Below are 20,997 nucleotides of genomic sequence, written 5' to 3' on the forward strand. Positions count from 1 at the left end.
CAGTAGGACCATCTTCCATTAAAAATCATTAAAAATGTCTGCAGATGTTATCAAATGCCCCAGGGTAGGCAATATTTCCTCTGGTTCAGAAATGTCACAGGTAGGGCTAACAACCCTTCATTTGTAAGAACCTATTGAGTACTAAATATTAAACGTACGAAATGTGCTTTCTACAGGCCAGTGTTATGAGCTTTTGCAAGTTCAAACACTCATCATCTTCCTGAGGTACGAACCTTTGTAAGTAACATAAGAGGCAATTTCCTATTTTTATACATTTTCAGAGCTAAGATCCTCCTGCTAGGCAAGGTCCTCTTTTGTCCAGCAAATGCACACTCCCTCATCCCCTTCCTGTTTGTTCCTTTAACTTTTGATAGCTACGGATCGCCTCCTTCATGTTTACCTCCTACAGCTCGTGTTTATTCTTCCTTTATCAAATCACACTACGTTTTCAAAGAAAGACTAAGAAACCCTTGCAGACCCAAAGATGTTGAGTGGATAGGGCATTAATATACGGAGTAGCTATACACGGACTTCTCCAGTGGCAGGACGACTTTAATGAAATGCTGGTTAAGCATAGGTAAAGGGTACATTTAGTTAATAATCTTACACTGTAATAGTTATGTTGGCCTGCGTAAGTCAGGATTCTACGATGATATGATATAACATACCGAGATCAACTCTGTGATCGGGTCTTCTGTGAAATAGCCCCTGCAATTTGGCATGGGGATGTATGGACCAATAATCTGGGAAGTGGGGACATTGAGCCACTAGATTTAATTGAGCTCCTCCAGGGACCAGTAGCAGCTGTCCTTTTTAAAGAGATGAATCCACTCTCTGTACAACCATTATTCCCCCATCGCTCCCACTTGAAGAGAGTAGCCAAACTATACGCCCTGACACGGTGCCTGGGCTGTATCTGAACTATTGCCTGATACAAATACCTTCCAGGATATTGCTGAAAGTCTCTAGGCAACACCCTCACCACCTACTATTACCTCTAGACTGATACGTAGATTTAAGTCACACTGAGTCCTCACAGGTGAAGCCCAGGTGGTGAACCAATAAGAACTGTGGTATACTCCTAAATATCTGCTTGCATTTTCTACTATGAACAGCCAGAAACCTGTATGGACACGTGCGGGAATGGTCTTTAAGGTGTGGGATAATGGTGTGAGGAACCTAAGGATAGGTCAGTCTGAATTTACTGATATGGGCCGATTACACATAGATTCTTCAATATTTCAGCTTGAGAGGTTATGAGGGTATCTAATTGCTTATTTGGTTTGTTTACAAATGCGTGGTTGTGAGATGGCTTATGAGAAGTCAGGCTGAAGTACCTAACCTACCTTGGGATGCTATGGAGAAGGTATCCACAGGTTTAGGGAAATTTGCCTAAACCATAGACCGCATTACACATACAAAAGTCTTTGGTTTTGCTTCTCTAGGGAGCCCAACTTAACACATGTGCCGATGTATATTTCTTTAATTTGACAAATGCACAGTTACTATGGAAGATGTTAACAATTTGGAAGGAGGATTGTGAGCATTATCTTTACATCTTTCCTGTACATTTAAAATTCTTTAACAATTAAAAGAGCTGCATCTCAAAAGTCAACGAAAGACTACTCACTTTTACAAAACGACCCTTCTATATTGTTCATGAAAAGAATGGTGGGTTCAAAAAGCACAAAAGCATCCTACGACTTTCCTTTCTGCCCATGACTTCTCCCTAACTCTTTTCCCGGTAGCACTTACACTTACTTACTTACAAAATTTATTCTAATTTCACCACAGTCCACATGCCCCTGGACATATATAGAGGGAGGGAACCCCTCTGTGTATGTAATTAGTAAAGCTCCTCTTAAGACCCTAGATTTAAATGGCATAAAACCAAATTTACTTTTGACAATTGTTCTTTTTTATAATCCTGGGTAAACTATAATTGATCTTCATTTTCATTTCTCCTGCTTCTGAAATGACTGTTACTTTATATTTCAAAATTATTAAAAGAACCAATGAGCAAACTTAGGAATAGCTCAGTATTAAGGTCAGATTATGATGAATTCATCTGAAATATATTTTAAAAGACTAAAGGCATGCTCACTGTATTTGATGCCACATTCTTTAGAAGAAAAAATTATAAAAAACTGACGGGGGAAAGTAAAAGTATGAGAAAAAGCTGGGATCAATCTCTATTTTATGTCTATTTTTTTAATAGGATAACTACAAAAGTCTGCAGTGGGGACTTCAATGTATTTCATCGTTCGTCCACTTTTCTTTGTTGTCTGAAGTGAAATCAAGTCCCTCTCTTAATAGCATATGTAGTTGATGTGGCAGTTATACAATCTACTGTCAACTTGTGTAAAGGGGTGGCGTCTAGCCTGTCAATCAAATCATAGCCAATAATGCCTCTGTGTAGGCATGGCCTTCTCCTGAGGATTCTGGGAACTTCTATCATCCTCCCTGGAGGTGAGACACACCCTCTCTCTCACATTTGTGTTGACCAGCCACATGGAGACACACTGATGGAGCAAGAGCTCTGGAGCTGGAGGAGCCACATGAAGACCCACGCCACTGTTGAGATGCTTCCACTGCCACTGGATCCATAAGACTTCCCACCTACTGGCCTGTGATTGTCCTGCATTCGGTGTCATTGTATGTATTGTGTGAGTCTGAAGAGGAATTTATAAACTGGTATCAGACATACGGGCTAATATTGGACTTATGGACTTGATCTAAACTGGACTGGGATGTTTTCTTACTATACAATTACTCTTTATATAAAGCTCTTTCTTATACACATATGAGTGTTTATGAATTTGTTTCTCTAGTCTACCCAGACTAACATAGTTGCTATAGAGTATCTTTGAATTATACAGACACATCTTTCTTAGGGATACATCTTAGCTGTCTTTAAAGTAAGAGAAAATAATGCGAAGTCTAGATAAAAATATCAGTGGTCAAACATTAATGGCAAGTTTAAGTATGCAGTACATATGGACTACATCAAAATTTGTACTTATGTTATCTTTTTAATTGCTTTCAGGATGAAGGAAAACACCTGGAAGGACTAACCTAAGATATAAAGTGCTTATCTGCCTCCAATTCTATTATCTCATCTTGGCTCTGAATTAGTAATTTTACCAATGTCGACATGAATTTGACTTTCTAATACCAAAACTATGACTTCATCTGTAGAAGATGAAGTGATTTTTGTGTAAAAAATAGGACTAATAAAGAAACTGGTAAAAATATGAATATGACACTTACTCGGATTCAATAAAAAAAGAAATAGTAAAATTATTACAAATTTACAGGGAAAAGAATAACTCAAATCTCTGAGATTAGAACACTGTCTTGACAACCCTTTTTAGTTGCTTAACGCTTTCAGGTGATGAAAACACACTGTCCACATTGAGGAGACTACTGAGTTTATCAAAGGCATCCTAAAGTAACACTGGGTGCCAGGAAAATGCACGAAGGTGAGGTGGAGATTAGAAAGATTTGTACAAAAAGTATGAGAAAGCGAAGAACTTCTGCTATAACCTAGGGATTGGAACAAATTTCTAAACTTTGCAATAAAATCACAGGGCTCCAAATTCTACTGAGAGAAAGACAGGCGCATGCAGAGCATGTTGCCCGATACAGTGTGTTAACATTCATATTTTGTTGGGAGATTTCTTCCAATTGAGGGTAAATTCACAGGGCATGAATTCCAGATAACTGGCATAAGCTAGCATCAAAGGCTGAGAACAATATTTCTCCATTGTTGTTGTTGTTGTGAAATACCATGCAGTTTCTGCTCCAGTCCTGGTCAACACAATGATGCAATCTGGAAATATAGTCTTCTCTGGGATAACCACTCTTGTTTGGCCTGCGAAGTGGCATTTTAAAAAATGGGTGCTAATGGGACCAGTCCTTGCTATCCTGTATATCTTTAAGTAGTCTTTGCTGTTATTGCCTTGGAGTCATTTTAAAAGTGAGAAAAATCACAAATTTGGTGTCAAACTAATAAAACATCTGTGTTCAGAAAGAGCCATATGTAATACAGAGAAAAGCAGGCCTGGATGCAAGCACAAATGCAAAGTTGGAATATGAATTTTGGATTTAAATTATTCAACTCTAAAATCACAAGTGCAAGATGATGTGATTTTAAATTTAAATTCCTTCTACTTTAATGTAATTTGAGCACTTTAATTTCACTGGAACCTTTAGCAGAAGGTATTTTAATTAAAATTTTATGCATTACTTTGTTGTGGACATTTATATTATTGCAATATTTTCTTAATTTATTTTGTCAATGCTTGATTTAATTGAACTTTAGGAATTGTTTATTAAGTAATTGACATATTTGGATTGCCAAGACATAGTATCAGAATATTATCTAAAGTAGAAATAATAAATAAAATCCTTCCTATGAAGAGTATAGAGCATAGTCACTATAGTAGGAAAATGTGTTTCTTTTAATTATATGGGTGCATATTTCCAAGACTGTCATGTAGAACACTTTTTATTTTCTGTCATGTATAAAATATGAACAAGTAGACACCCAGGTATATGATAAAATTTGAGCTTTGATCTCACATGAATGTAAAAGATCATAGCAAAAATTTTAGTAAGAGGACATTAAATTATACAAATTATAGTAAGATGAATTTGTGAATATTATATAATCTTAACTTGAGACTATTAAGACAAAGGGGGGGAGTTATTCTGTGAATCAGGTCACAGCTTGATGATCTCATTTGGAGGTGCTACAGAGAAAAATAGCTCACACATTCTATTTTTGAGACATTCCTGTTGACACATGGAGTTATGCCAACGGAGCCAGGGCCCTGGAGCTGGAGGAGCCACATGGAGACCCACTGGAGCTACATGGAGACGCACACCAGCTCTGAGATGCTTCCACCGCCACTGCACCCACAAGACTTTCCACCCACTGGCCTGTGTTTTTCCTGCATTCAGCATCATTTCATGTGTTGCCTGAGTCTAAGGGAGAAAATTATAGACTGGTATCTGACATGTGGGCTAATATCAGACTTATGGACTTGATCTGACTTGAACAATTACTTGATCTGACTAAACAATTACACCTTAGAGAATATAATTACTTTAAATTTTTTGATTTAAATAACAATCAAGGAAATCAAAATGAAAAAACACAAACTAATTTTCCTTCTTGCCAAGCCATAGTAACATAATTCAGATTGATCTGCTTTTCAAAACAACCCCACTGAGAAAAGAAATTGCTAAAGGGAAAGAAGAACCACTTGGGTAGGATATGCTCACTAAATTGATTGATTTTGTGAGAATATATGCCTTTAGGGAGCTCTGGTGATGCCATTGATTAAGCATTGATCAAGCAAGTTGAAAGATCAGCTGTTTGAGCCCACCCTAGGCTCCATAGGAGAAACAGGAGGCCACTTGCTCCATCAAGATTATAGCCTCGTCTCCCCTATGGAGCTTCACGGTGTCCTACAGTGTTGCCATGGAACCAAACGAACCGTCTGTCCACCAGCCACTGTAGGCAATTGCAGATGCAGTGTAAAAATCAGTGCAAGTTTTATTAACAGCAGGATAACTCTTCAAGATTACCTTGTCTTTTCTCATACGGCCGGGGTTTTCTACTTCTCCTGGAGTCTGTATATGACACCTTCTTATTGAATGTTTACACCAACTCAGTGACTGCCACAGTGGTCTCAAACATAACGATAGTGACAGGGACTCGGGAGCAAGAGTGTTTCATTCTTTTGTACACAGGCCAACTCTAACAATAACACTTACATATAGGAAGAAATAGTTTATCATTCATATGGCAGGGTGTTCTGATCAGAATGCTATACTTTGAGTTGAACATGGGATGGAACTTCAGAATGCTGTCACCTACAGCATCTAATTAGGTTTTTCAGGTACTGCTCATGATTTAATCATCTGATCGGTTCTGAGTATTTAAAGCTATATCCCTTAGTGATAAGCCTTCTGCATAATTTAGTACTCACCAGGCACAGCAAACAGAAGCCTGAGTGGCACAGCAAGTTGCCCATTGGGCTGCTAACTGCAAAGTCAGCAGTTTGAAACCACCAGCTACTCCACAGGAGAGAGATGAGGCTGTCTCATCCTCCAGACTCTCAATGTCTACAGAGTCAAAATCAATTTGATGGCATGTAAGTTTTTGTGGGGTATTTTTGTTTCATTTTGATTTTGGTTGAAATATTTAGAAAAGACAAATTAGTGTGAAAAGTGTGAACTTAAATATTGAAGACATATAAAAATCTAAAACTGTGTATAGGACGAATCCCATATAAGTTATCCTGCTTCTAAAGTTGTCATGTCATGACCAATTGTCTTCGTTATCTAGCTTTGCCATAATAGACACATGACAAGTGTGTGGCAGTAACAAGCAGAAATGTATTCTCTCATGGCTTAGGTGGCCAGAAGCCCAAATGCAGCACCTGCTCCAGCAGAAGGCTCTTTGTGTACTTTGTGAAAAATCCTACTCTCCACTTCTCTAGTGCTCTTCCACAAGGTCGGCGAGATCTCCACTTGGCATATGTATTCTCCTACTTGTGCCAGCTTGCCTCTGTGCCCAATAGGCTCTTTGTAATATTTCAAATATGATTTGTTTAAGACAATGCTTCCCAAAATGGGCGGCAAGACCTTCTTTGCATTTCTGGAGCAATCTGGAGGGGCTGCAAAAGATCACTACACTTGATCCTAGAATACGGGCCATGGTAAAAAAGGTTTTCATTGCCAGAGTCAATGCTGGGGAATTTTATTTCTGAAAAGGGGGCAGTAAGCCAAATGAGTTTGGGTATCTATGGTTGAAGATGTGCTTTACATAGTGATGTAGTTAGTTTATTGTGCCAACCTGGCCGATCAACACATGTGGGGTTAATTGAAGTATGGAGGGATAAATGGCTTAGTGAGCCTCGCCTTTCTAGTTCTTGGGTCTCTTGCTTTGTGTTTATTGGACCAGGGTGCAGCTGCCTTAGCAGTTCCCTGCTTCAGCTTTCAAGGCTCACTTCCTACAAGACATCCCCAAGGAGAAACTGCATGGACCTACCCCGATGGAGTCCTGTGTGCTGGAGCAACTGTGTGGAGACCCCTGCCAGCACTGAGATGCTTACACATTCACTGATTCAGCTTTCCTCCTGCAGTCGGCATCATAGTGTGTGTTTTGTGAGATGGAGGAGGACTTAGTGAATTGGTGTTGGACATATGAGTTAATGTTGGACTTGTGGGCTTGGGCAGCACTGGGGTGGAATGTTTTCTTGATGTGCACTTCACCTTTATATAAAACTCTCTCTTATACATGAGTTGCTGTGGATTTGTTTCTCTAGAGTACCCAGACTAATACACATAGACCCACTGTCATCAATATGTCATGAAAAAAAAACATTTTACCAAATACAATTACATCCACAGGTAAAGATTTACAGCACATATTTTAGAGGATAAAATTGGAATCCATACCATCATTCTTGTGGTGGTGATGGTAGTGGTAGTGGTATTAGGTGCCACACCAATTGGATGCCGTATGTCAGTCTGGCTCAGTGACCCCTGTGCAACAGTAGGAGCACTGTCCAGACCTGCGCCAGTCTCACAATTATCGCTATAATCCAGCCCATCATTTCAGCCACAATGTCAGTAGTCTTATTAATGGTCTTCCTCCATTGTCTTGCTCCTGTGTTTTACCCAGGATGATGTTCTTTCCCCCCGGGGTCTGATCTCTCTGCTAACATGCTCAATGTACATGAGACAAAGTCTTACCACCCATGCTTCTAAGGAGCATTCTGAGAGTACTTCTTCCAAGACAGATTTGTTTTTTCTGGAAGTCCATAGTACTTACAATATTCTTTGCCACGCCGTAATTCAAATGCCTCCATTTTCTTCATTTTCTCTTATTCAGTGTCCAACTTTCACATGAAGATGAGGCAAATGAAAATACCAGGGCTTGGGTCAGGCACACCTGAATCCTCACTGTAACATCTTTGTTTTTCAACACTTTATCTTTAAAGGTCTTATGCAGTAGATTTGCCCAATGTAGTGCATCATTGGACTTCTTGACTGCGGCTTCCATAAACATTATCTATGAATCTTATCAGGATTAAATATTTGCCACCTTCAACAGTTCATCATGATGGGATCTCTTGGTCTAGTCATGAACTCATGGGTTTTCTTAATATTAAGTTGTACTTTTCATTAAAGACTGTAATCCTTGCTCTTCCATCAACAAATGCTTGAAGTCCTGCGCATTTTAGGCAAGCCTGGTTGTGTCATCTGCATTTAGAAGATTGTTAATAAGACTTCCTCTAATGCTGATGCCTAGCTCTTCATGTAGTACATGTGTGTGTTAGATAATTTTATGTCAACTTGAAAATGTATAAAATGGTAGGGGTGGAATCCAATCTGACAGTCAAGCGACAGCCTGGTGATGCCTCCTTGGGGGTGTGGTCTTTTCATAAAGAAGGCCATGGGAACCTCCCCCTTTCTCTGCAATGACCATGAAGGCTGTGAACCCAACCATGCTGACCCTGACCTTGGATCATGGGACTCTGCATCCACCGGCCTATGACCTTCCTGCAGTCAATGCCATTGCATGTGGTTACTTAAGTCTGAAGAGGGAATTATGGGCTAGTTTTGCCTTTAGTTACACTGGGCTGGATGCTTCCTTGAGATATCATTGCTTGTGGACATAAAGCTCTTTCTTTTACAAATATGAGTGTAATTGGATTTGTTTCTATAGTCAACTTAGGCTAACATAGTTCTGATTATTTGCTCAGCAAATAATGGATCGAATAAGTATGGTGAGAGGATGCAATCTTGATGCACATTTCTCCTGATTTTAGAGCATGCAGTATTCCCTTGTTATGTTAGCTTGTCTACCACTACATCCATGTACAGGTGACACATGTGCACAAATAAGCTTTCTGGAATTCCCATTATTCTCAAGGCTATCCATAGTTTGTTATGATTCACATAGTCAAATGCCTTGGCATTGTCAATAAAACACAAGTAGACATCTTTCTGGTATCCTTTGCTTTCAGCCCCACTCCATCTGATGTCAACAATCATAGCCTTGTTGAAAGTTCTCTTCTGAATCCAGTTTGAACCGCTGGCAGCAATCTCATTGAAGTATTGCTGCAACTTCTTTTGAATAATCAACAAAATTTTACTTACATGTGATAATCAATGAAATTGTTCTATAATTTTCAAATTCTGTTGTGCCACCTTTCATTGGAAAGGATACTAATACGGGTCTCTTCCATCAGTTTCCAGGTAGCTGTCTTCCAATTTTCTTAGCATAGATGCGTGCTTCCAGTGATACATCAGTTTGTTGAAGCATATCTATTGCTATTCCATCAATTTCTGGAAGTTTTAATTTTTGCTTATCAAATTATAAAGTTGCCTATATTAAAATTGCATTGTACTTGAAACAAGTAAAATATGCACACCTTAAGTGAAATATTTGTTCACACATTGCTCAACTCTAACCAATACCCTAATCCAGCAGTTCTCAACCTGTGGGTCATGACCCCTTTGGGAGTCCAACGACCCTTTCACGGGGTCACCCGAGACCCATGGAAAACACATAAATAGTTCACAATATATAATTACATATTGTTTTGCGATTAATCACTATGCTTAAATTATGTTCAATTTGTAACAATGAAAATACTTCCTGTATGTCAGATATTTACATTATGATCCTAATGGTAGCAAAATTACAGTTATGCAGTAGCAACAAAAATAATTTTATTGTTAGGGGTCACCACAACATGAGAAACTGTATGAAAGAGTCGCGGTATTAGGGAGGTTGAGAAACACATCCCTACTCCATATATAGAGCCTTGCAATTAATCTAAAAGTTCCCTCATGCCCATTTCCAGTCTATCCATTTTGCCCAAAGGCAACAGTGTCCTGATACTAATGATCATAAATTTATTTTGATCAGACTTAAATTTCAAATAAATGGAACCCTGAAGTGTCATCTCTCTTATCATCCTTAATTTATATCCTGAATCTCCCTTTTCTGGCAACCCTATTAAGTACACATGTGTGATCATTTGATATTATTTCACAAATTATTTAAGCTTTTTCTGGTTTTTCTCCCCTCTTCTATTTGTCCTGTATTAAAGCTCAGTGATCCTTTCTGACAGTGTTTATTCTGCTTCTAAATCAATTTAGCACTATTGGAAATATTAGCTACTAAACTCTTTCATATACAGAATGTGATCATTAGGTTTATTGTGCCAACCTGGCCGATAGAACATGTAGGATTAAACAGGTCTCACTTTGGATGGAGGGCAAAGACACAAATGATGCTGCAAGGTTCCCCCTGCCCCTACTCACCCCCTTGCTCTCTGGTAATCTGAGCATGCTGGTGCTTTATCTAGTTCTCTGCCTCAACCTGTGAGCTACACTACCTGTGAACCAAGCCAACCAGTGGATCATGTTGCTAGAGCTTAAGGTTGCTTCAAGACCTGCTTCACCACGGTTGTTTTGTGTCCATTGCTGGAGCTTGAGGTTAGTGGATCCTTGCATTGTTTGAGCTTGACATCCCATATGGACCTGCTTTGCTAAGCTCCCAAGCTACTGATTGTTGCTGACCCACCCTGCTGGATCCTGCCTTCCTTGCCCAATGGAGGATTTCCAATATATTAACTGTTCATTGAAAGTGAGTTAAACTGAGCCTTCCGTACTGCTGTGTGGACCAATTAGCTGTTTTATTTCTTCTCGCTGTATAAATATACATATAATCATAAGTGTCCTGGTTTTGTTTCTCCAGAGAACCCTGCCTAACACACAGAATGTCTTATTTTTTTTCTATAGTATCCTTTGGTTATTTGAAATTTCTTATGTGTTCATCCAATCTTTTCCTTTACTCTGATAAACTTTTGACATATTTATTACAATTTTCAAAGTTCTTGTCAGCTACCTTCATTGTCTGTGTCATCTGTTTCTTTGTCTATGTGGATATTAGCTCATAAATGTAAAATCTTATATACGTGCTTACTTGTATGTTTTCCTTTGGTGTTTTCTCTCTGAAGTTGGTAATTTCCAACAGAATAATGGTAAGTATTGATAGAGAATAGTGAAGTACAGTCAATTTGTTTCATTATTCTATAAGAAAGGGAGCTATTTCCAACATTTGTGTGTTAAGATGAAAAAGTTTCACCACCTATCAGTGACTGAACCATAGTTTTCAGTGACTGTGCCGTTTTGTTAACAACATTAATTCCAAATACCCACACCCTGTGGTATTGTTATTATTTTCACCATCATACCTGCTCTTACTGCCAGGTAGGGACTAAGATTTTTTTGCTATTGTTTATTCTTAAATTCATGATTTGGTTGTTCCAAGAACTGCAAGATCATGTAAGATTATACAGGTTCATTTTTGTTCTTTAGTTCCACTTTGCTTTCTTTATCTCAAATATTATTTATTATGGAAATAAAATTATTTTATATTAAGGATTTTCCAGGGTCCACCCACTCCACGTGCTTCGACTCTCCCTGTTTTTCTTCTCCGTGATAAAATGTCTGCGTCTCTGGAAGGCCGTCTGTCTATACTAGACTAAACTTTTGCCACCAAAGCTGCGGCAACTCACTGCTGGACATCTCTGAACACACTTGCCTTAAATTGAGGAAGCCTTGCTTATCTTCATCATGTTTCAGTTTTCATGTAAATTTGGATGACTTTTAAATTTTCCATATTTTCTTTGGTCTGGCCACGAGAGTAATGGTCTTCTGTGTGTTCTCCTTTGCTAAAATGGACCTCTATTTTCTTGCTAGATTGGATATGAACCTTTCTGGACTCATGAGATGGTGTGAAGAAGGTCTGAAATAATTAGCACCTTCCAGCAGGGGTTGGCAACCTCCATACTTTTGACACTTTGGGCTACAGTGTTCTAATTAGCCTGATCTGTGCTTTGTAGGGCATTTAATAACATTCCCGACACCCGCTCCCCCCACCGCCCACTGTACACCCTCACTCCCTGAATGGGAAAATCAAAATGTCTCCAGACATTGCTGATGGATCCTGGAAAAAATCATGACTAGTTGCAAACCATTGCCTTACAGGATAACTTTAGCTATAAACTCCAATACTATAAAAAAACAAACCGACAAACTTCATTTTGCTAATTTTGATGCGAATCTTTGCAACTCTGAATATTTCTGCTCTTTCCTTTACCTGCACGTAGCTAGGAAGTCCTTTGAGTCAGTTGTGCTTTATGTTAAGAATGTGTGAGTCATGACACTGTCTGCGTGCTGTGGGCTTTCCTGTCTTCTTCTACTATGCTTCCCTTAGGTAGCCAACTTCCCAGGTTCTTTGTGAGCAAACTGTGTTTCATATTTCCTTTATACACAATTATGCAAAATGCGTAAAATATATGATTGTTAGTCAAGAAGGGAAAAATCAATTACTTCTATTCCATGTGCAAGCCTGGTTTAAATTTTAACTGGGGTATGTCTTATTTCATGTGTAGGAACATAGTTCAGAAATTCAACAAAGACAGCTTTGCTTAAAAACACTCATTTATCATAATTTCCTCACACCAGCCTACAGGACAGAGTTTTAAAAACCTAGTAAAGTTCCAACCCAAATAAATACCAAAGAGTCCTGAGAATCTCACAGTGAGTCTCCACCACCTGGCAAAGGTGGCAGGCTGAAGTCACACCAGGCAGCATATGTGTAGAAACCTGTACACACAAAGTGGCCCCAATGACAGGAATCAGGAGCTTTGGCCAAAGGTGTCCCAAATGTCCACCTTGTCCTTGGCATTGACTTTGGATTTTAAATGCCAAAGCTCACAGAGGATGGATTCCTTTAGTTTGGAATCCATCTGCCACCTTTTACCATCTCCAAATTTTTATTGTAAGAACAGATTTCTATTGTAGCATTATCTGTTTTCATTGCAGTGCTGGGCTAAGCAATCTGGTATGAAAACACAGTGAACCCAGTCTACTGCAAGAGACAGCTTTTATTTATGGCAAGAGAGGAAAAGAAAAATACAAAACAACACTAAAAATTAACTCACAGGGAATGTGACTTAAATATGGAGATCCTCCCATTAAAGACTGTACATACTTGATGAGGGACACATTTTCATTCTTTACTCCTTTTTAAAAGCAAAATTTCTAATAAAGACATCACAGTTCTTTACAGCATTCCACTTAGGTCCTAAGATACTATAGACTATTTTACTTTTCTTTAGCTTTTCCATTTCTCCCAATTATGCTTTTAAAAAAAATTTGATGGGTACTAGGATACTTGGGAGTTCTTATCAATTGAATCGATCAAACTCTAGCCATGGCAAAAAGAAATCCGCTAGTCCCCAGCCCCTACCAGAGAGCGGCTGATTCTTGTCAATAGATGTTTCAGATGTGGAATCTTGAAGAGGTACTTCAACAGTAATTTCAAATACAGTTGGTTTCACTTGTGAGAAGAGGGTTTTTTAAACTCTTAGGTCTAAAGCAGCGCCGATAAATGAATGTGTTTCATGTACTTGAACTCATCAGAGGAATGATTTTATGCTGATTTCCCATATAAAGTTAGACTGGTCAAAAATGATAAAATGTGGAATTGAGAGTTGTCATAAAAACTAAAAATGCTTGCAGTGGATTTGATTCGATTGTAGCAGTACTCTAAGTAGCTATTGAGAGTTATGCAGACCTTCCTCTGCCTTCAATATTACAGAATTCCATAATGCGGAGTCTTGTATCTAAAGAAATTCTCCAGGTTCCCATAGTCACATTTACCAACCACCAGCATCCACTCTGCTCGGCTTCTGTTAATGTAACCATTCCAGGATAAAATCCAAAAGACCAGTCACAAACACATCCTCATCTTTCTTGCCTATTTCTAAAAGCCAAGCCCACAATTCTCTTTCTGACTAGGTACAAGCTGGCATTGAGTGGACCTCAACACGTATGTCAAAATGGAATTGTGCTCCACAGGGCTTTAAGTGGCTGATTTTTCAGAAGTGGATTAGCAAGCTTCCCTTTTAAACCATTCCTGGATGGTTTCATATCTTCAACTTTTCAGGTACCAGCTGAGCACATTAAACATGTGCACCACCCAAAACTCAAAAATCCCACTACCATCTAGCTGATTCCAACACTTTAGAACCCTATAGGACAAAGCAGATCTTCCCCCTATGGACTTACGAGGCTATAAATCTTAACTGGAATAGAAATTCTAATGGTTCATACCTGGGGTGGCTCCTAGGGTCAAACCTTGTGGTTTAAGAGCCTAAAAAGTAACCCCACTACAAGACCAACACCACTCAAAGACTCCTTTATTCTTTGTAATCGCACATCAATTGCTCATCCCCCACTGAACAAGACTCATCAACATAAAAGCCTGACTTAGTTTTACTAAATTAAACTTGTTATTGTTGTTGTTAGGTGACATCCAGTTAGGGCTTTCTTATAGTGGCCCTCCTGAGGACAACAGAAGGAGACATGGCCCCGAGTCTGTGCTACGGAACAATTGTTGTGCTCGACCCCATTATTCCAGACACTGTATCAATGCAGCTTGTCCGGGATCTTCCTCTTTTTCAGGACCTCCTACTTCCCACGTGTGTCCTTTCCCAAGGACTGGTCTCTCCTGCTAACAGGTCCAGAGTAATGAGAGGCAACCCCACCAGCCTTTACAGAACCACTGTGGTTCCGCTTCTTCCAACGCAGTTTGTTCATGCTTCTGGCAGTCGAAAGCACTTTCAATATTTTTTGCTAGTACCGTAAGTCAAGGTCACCAATTATTCCGAGGAGTTCTTTATTCACAATTAACTTTCACACGTGCGTAGGGCAAATGAAAATGGCATCGCTCCTTTTAGGCACACCTAAGTCCTCAAAATGCCGACTTTGCTCTCGAGCACTCTCAGATGGTCTTTTGCTGAGATGTGATGAATGCAAATAGAGTCTGATTGATTGACTGCCGCTACTGCGTCATCCAACCAATGGGCGCTTATCCTGCTCTTGTAGCCAATTGAAGTACAGCAGACAGTGGGCACAAAGGAAACAGGAAGGGGATGTATTAGCTCTTACATAAGGAGCAGCTCCAGGTTTCCTGACCCAAACACCTCAGATCCCCTGAACTATGGTCACATTTGTTGTTGTTGTTTTTAAACCTCTTAGTCTTCCAGGATTCTGAATTCTTCCTGCCTCTCCCTATCCTCTTCCCCAACCGGCTTCTATCCTTAAATGGATGCCTGACTATTGAATCATGTTTTCTTGGATATTCTCTAGATGAACCTCTCCCTTCAAAAATGGTCCATGGGAGGATGATAGACCCTTTCTAGAGATTATCAGGTCTGGCATTCTTTGGAGTATTCTGGTGCATGGACTGAGCATGCTTTCTAAACTGGTTCAGGCTGAGGTGGCCTGGTGCTATTCTTTGATGACGGGTATTAGAGTTGGAATACTGGGTAAGGGAGATCTTGCCAGGATGGCCAAGATGGAAGCTTTAGATGATAGAAGGCTGGATAATAGTATACCATATAAAACATGGAAAAATAGAAGGGAACAAAAAGGATATTAGTCTAAGGGTTTTACCTCCATGAACATTGATTGTAGATCCAAATAAAACTAAATCCTTGACTTCAATTTAAAATTCTCTCTAATCCCATTTCTCCCGGGCACCAGTCTAACTTTGAATTCTATTTTGTAACAAAAGTTCATGAGAATTTTCTATAGTCACTACATTTTTCTCTTCCCATACTTGCCTAAGTAGTCTCAAATTAGAGTTTTATCTCTAGATTGAAACTGCTTTTGCCGATGACACTGATGAGGTCTATTATTCAATGTTGACTCTTCATCTTGCTTGACCTATTATCAACTGCTGTACTTAGATAAATTCATGTCAACTTGAAGATATATAAAAGTATAGGGGTGGAGTGCAGCCTGTCAATCAGGTGGAAAACTATAGTGACTCATTGGGGGCATGAGGAAAACTATAGTGACTCACTGGGGGCATGGCCTTCTCCTAAGAAGGTCCCGGGGAGCTCCCGTTCTCTCTGCCGTCATGTCCCTGCTGGTTAGCCATACTCAGACATGCCACTGCCCTGGAGATGGGTCAACTGTGCTTCCTCCAGCCTGGGATATTCTGCACTCTGCATCTTTTCATGTGGCTGTGTGAGTCTGTAAAGGAACTTATGGACTTCTATCAGACTTCTGGACTTGAGTTAGACTGGGTTGGGATGATATATAACTACTACTTGATCTAAAGTTCTCTCTTACCCATATATGTATCACTGGGTTTGTTTCTCTAGTCAGCCCAGCCTAACACATCAACTTTTGGCAGAGAACATAATACTCTTTTCAGTGATATACATTCTTTTGGTGGCTTCTTGGACAACATATTCTCTCTGTTTTCTTCCCATGTCATTGGCCTCGCTTTTGCAGATAGATTGTCTTCACATGCTATTTATTCACCCATCCATGGACACATATTTGCCAAAATATGAAACAGTCTCTTATTATTTAAATCTTGTTTAAACCATATGTCTTTTTTTGGAGGGTGGGGGGTATTGTAAGAATGGCAGATATTTTGTGAGCTAGAGACTTGAAGGAACCATGTCATGAGTGGGGGAAAAAAACAAAAACACGTGCTTGGGGGAGCCAGATGGTTCTACGGCTGGCAGACATGTGTAGCAGGTTTGTCCTAGATAAGCTGTCCCATCTTAACCCAGCCTAAAACAAAACATCCATCCAACCCGCAGATACATGCATGAGCCCTGCGAAGAGCAGGTAAGCCCAACTGAAAAGATCAACTCTCAACCACTCCACAAACTGGTGATCTCAACAAATATTGTTTGTACCATTGCAGCATGGCATATTTGTGTAATATGCCACTGAGGATTTGTTCATGTTATGCAATATGATGTTGGCCTTAATTAATAGATGTATTTTCCTCTGCCTGTTTCTCTTCTTCTATATCACTTGTTAACATTAGAAGAACTCAATCCTGGATAGTCTGAGAATATTATTTTCTACCTTCATTTATTCTAAAGAGTGTGTTGCAGGTTATGTAAATCATAGTGGTCTGAACATTACATGTGAGTCAGTGCTTCATCAGCATATTAAAACATTTCAATTGGTATTCCATCAATTCCTGAAGCCTTGTTTTTGACAAATGCTTTCAGTGCAGCTTGAGCTTCTTCCTTTAGCACCATTGGTTCTTGCTCCAGAATTAGTAAAATGTGGATGCGCATTTGGTACAGTGACTTTGTGTACTCTTTTCATCTGATTTTGATGCTTCCTGCCTCATTCAATATTTGATTGTCTTCTCACATCCACTTTGAATTTTTAATTACTTCCAGTCTTTTTAAATGATCTTTTGCTTTGTGGAAGATTTTCTTGATGTCCTGTCATAGTTCATCAGGTCTTCTGTTTTGAATGTTTAATGCAGTAAATTCATTCTTGAGGTGTTCTTAAAATTCAAGTGGATAGAGTCAAGGTCATATTTTGCTCTTGTGGACTTTTTAAAAATTTCTTCACTGTCAACCTGAACTTACATATGAGCAATTAATAATATGTTCCAAAGTCTGCCTTGGGCAGATTTTGGCCACTGATATTAAACTTCACTATCTGTTCCCACATATACAATCAATTTTATTTCTGTGTATTCCATCTGAAGAAGCCACGTGTACCATCACCGTGTTGGTTTAAAAAGTATTTGCTATGAAGTTGTTGGTCTAACAATTTTTTTGTGTGATCTGTAGTTGAATTTCTATCACCAAGACCATATTTTCCAACTATTGTCCCTTCTTCCTGCATCACTAGGTTTAATGTCTGATTCATAAATATGAATAAAAGTTGTATTAATCGGATTTCCTTAAATGTGGGTATATATAATTCTATCATAGATCGCATTATAGATCTTGGCATATCCTTTGGGACAGTGATCGCTAACCCACTCCTCTTGACTTTGACACTTCCAGCATATCAAGCCGTGCTTTTATTATTGAAAATGGCCAATCCTAGTCCATTGCAGCTCACTACCATGTAGGACATAGATGTCTATGCATCCAATGTCATTTTTGATGATTTCCAGTTTTTCTAGATTCTGACTTCTTGAATTTCAAGTTTAAATTATTAGTCTATTTTGTAGCCATTTCTAATTGTGAATTGTGCTCCATCAGCAAATGAAGCTCCCCAAGGTGTTACTCTTACAGGTTTTGCCTCATTCAAGTTATTATGGTTGGTTACTTTGAGAAGGCAGCTCTTCCTCAGTCATATTTTAAGGACCGTCTGGCCTGAGGGACTCATCTTCGGGTGCTCTCCACGATAGTGTTGTGCCTCTATTCATTAGGCCTTCGTGTCTGAAAATGGTTTGATGCTGTGCATTTCACCTAATGCACGCAGCTAATCCCTCTGAAGTGGACAGCTGATTTCTTCTTCATAGTTAGGGGAGGACAAAAGAGGAAATTTGGAAATTAAACTCTTTACAATCAACTGTTTTGTTTTACACGTTCTTCAGCTTTCGTTCTGTACTGATGAAGGATCCAAATTGTTTCAAGTTCTAAAGAAGCCATTCCTTATCCCATCATTCACGAAGTAGAATAGGTCCTGAAGTTCATTTTAGCCTGCATCTAATTTGCAATCAGGACTTACTTTAAAAAACAGCAGAGCAGGGTCTTTTACAATTCAATGGTTTCCCAGGATTTTTTGAACTGTTTTTTTTCCCCCCTGTAAATCAACCCTTCATTTTCTTCTGAAGATTTTCTGAAGCAAAATAGGGGGAGAAAAAAGTAAAAATGGAAGTTTTGCTGCTTGGCATCCCAAGGGCGTGCCTCTCAGACCTGATACTCATAGCATAGTAAAAGGATTCCTTTCTCTCCATTATTTAAGGGTTCGCGTCTCCATTATCCCTTCTGCAACGTCGACGGAAGTAATATAGTAGAAGTATCTGTTATATCAGACGTTTTCATCGACATCATGTTGACCCGGATGGTCCTTCACAGCACATATACCAAATGGGACCATTATGGCTATTCTCCAAATGGATTGTCAATGGAATCGCCATGGTATGGAAAGCATTATGAGCATTTACGGCTTCTCTGCTTTGACAGCAGATAGTTTAAAAACACGAATACCGCGGCAATTAAAATCACAAACATAATGATAGCAACAAAGGCCTTTTCTTCAACTCTCACTTAAAAAAATAAAAACACTCCTCTTTTTTTACTCCATTTAAAGGAAATAAAATGATTTGACAGTTTAGATTCAGTATTGATGTGAATTGGATAATGTAATTAATCAGGATCTTTAGTCACATAATTATCTTCAATCCAAGTAAATTATCCTATGTATCAGTTTATACCCATTGAATTAAATATTTCAAAATAAACAGTTATCATAAAGAACAGTTTCATGGCATTTTAAGAGCAAATCCATCAGATTTATATAGACTAATTGGGAAAGAAACATACACAAATAGAGATATAAATACCTGCCACATCCCCCACTACTCAGCAAACTCTGTTAAAATATCAAATGTTTTCATTCCCTTTACTACTTTGAGCCAAATGAGCAGCCTGCCATATTCAGACCAAATTTTCCTCAAGGTAAATATTGCTTGAGTGCCAGATATTTTCAGTGTGAGTTGAGTCAAAGCAGCTGAATCATAAATCTTACTTGGGGTGACCCTGAGAAGGACCCAGGAGCGGATTCCCTTGACCAAGAGCGGAGGTTACTGCACCACATAATGTATTCTCTCCTCCGCATTAGAGAGGTTTTATTTAGTGAAAATTGTACACTCTCACTAACTCACAGATCTTGCAAGATATAAATCCAGGAAGCAGAGCATGACTGAAAGGATGAGGGGAAGTGTGGAGAAAGTCATGACATAAGCATTGTCAATAATTAATTTATAGCAAAAGTAAATCAAATGTTTTCAGAGGACCAAGGATATAGACATATATCTGATCATATCTACTGAGGTGAGACAATCTTTACAACTGACTCTATTTGAAGAAAAAGGAATTGTGCTTTAAAAATACTCTTCTAAACTCCAGAGCTAGAAATCAATAGTCACTATAATTGAATGGGTGGCTTTCCTAGGCATCGGATTGAAACTCAACCCCTTTTCTGATCTCAAGGCTTGATCGGTCAAATACCACAGATTTTTGTCAAGTAGAGATTTGTGGACAGAAACAATCTTGATGTTTTTCTTCCTGCCTTATGCTTTAAAGGCATTTACATTAATATATCAGCAAGGAGCTCCAAGGAATCAGGAACAAGTACATTTTCAACTTTGGAACTGCTGCGAAAGAACTTTAATTGCTGAAATTGTCGACTCATAAGTTGAAAGTGAGTCCAGTAGAAGAAGCCTAAGTAATTGCTTCCCATGTGTCCATAACTTTATTTTCATATTATAAATCATTTTATAACCCCAAGCTAATTATTGAATTAGGTAATGTTTCAAAGTGTCTATTATGTGAAGGTGACTATAAAAAACTTCTCTGATTCTAAACTTAACAAATATTCTGGAACAAAGTCAGCTTTCTTGTTACTCTCCAAAACCATTTCAACGACAGTATTTTTATATCTTCTGCAGTAATAAGTAGAGAGGGGGCTGCAGCATATCTCCCATTGCACTTAATCTCTCACCCATAATCCTGAATGCTGAGCACAAGTATGTGCTGCCCTGGGACATAAGAAACAGTCATTCCTTGATGATCCTATGGATCAATTACCTTATTTCACCTTGTATATTTCCATTTGGAAAATGAGCTTGATGGCACAGTAGATCAAGTATTAGACTGCGAACCCAAAAGCTGACACTCGGGCCCCACCAGCCACCCAGTGGAAGAAAGATGAGTCATATTTCCTCCACACAATTTATAATCTGGAAAATCCTATAGAAAAATCCCACTAGCATATAGGGTTGCTATGTTTGGGATTGAACTTTAGATCAGTTTGGTTTTGATATTGTTAATTTCCATGTGGAGGAAGAATTTAAAAAGTAATGCCATAGGGGAAATTTTC

This window comes from Tenrec ecaudatus, chromosome 4 (assembly GCF_050624435.1).
Source record: "Tenrec ecaudatus isolate mTenEca1 chromosome 4, mTenEca1.hap1, whole genome shotgun sequence".
Classification (NCBI taxonomy): domain Eukaryota; kingdom Metazoa; phylum Chordata; class Mammalia; order Afrosoricida; family Tenrecidae; genus Tenrec; species Tenrec ecaudatus.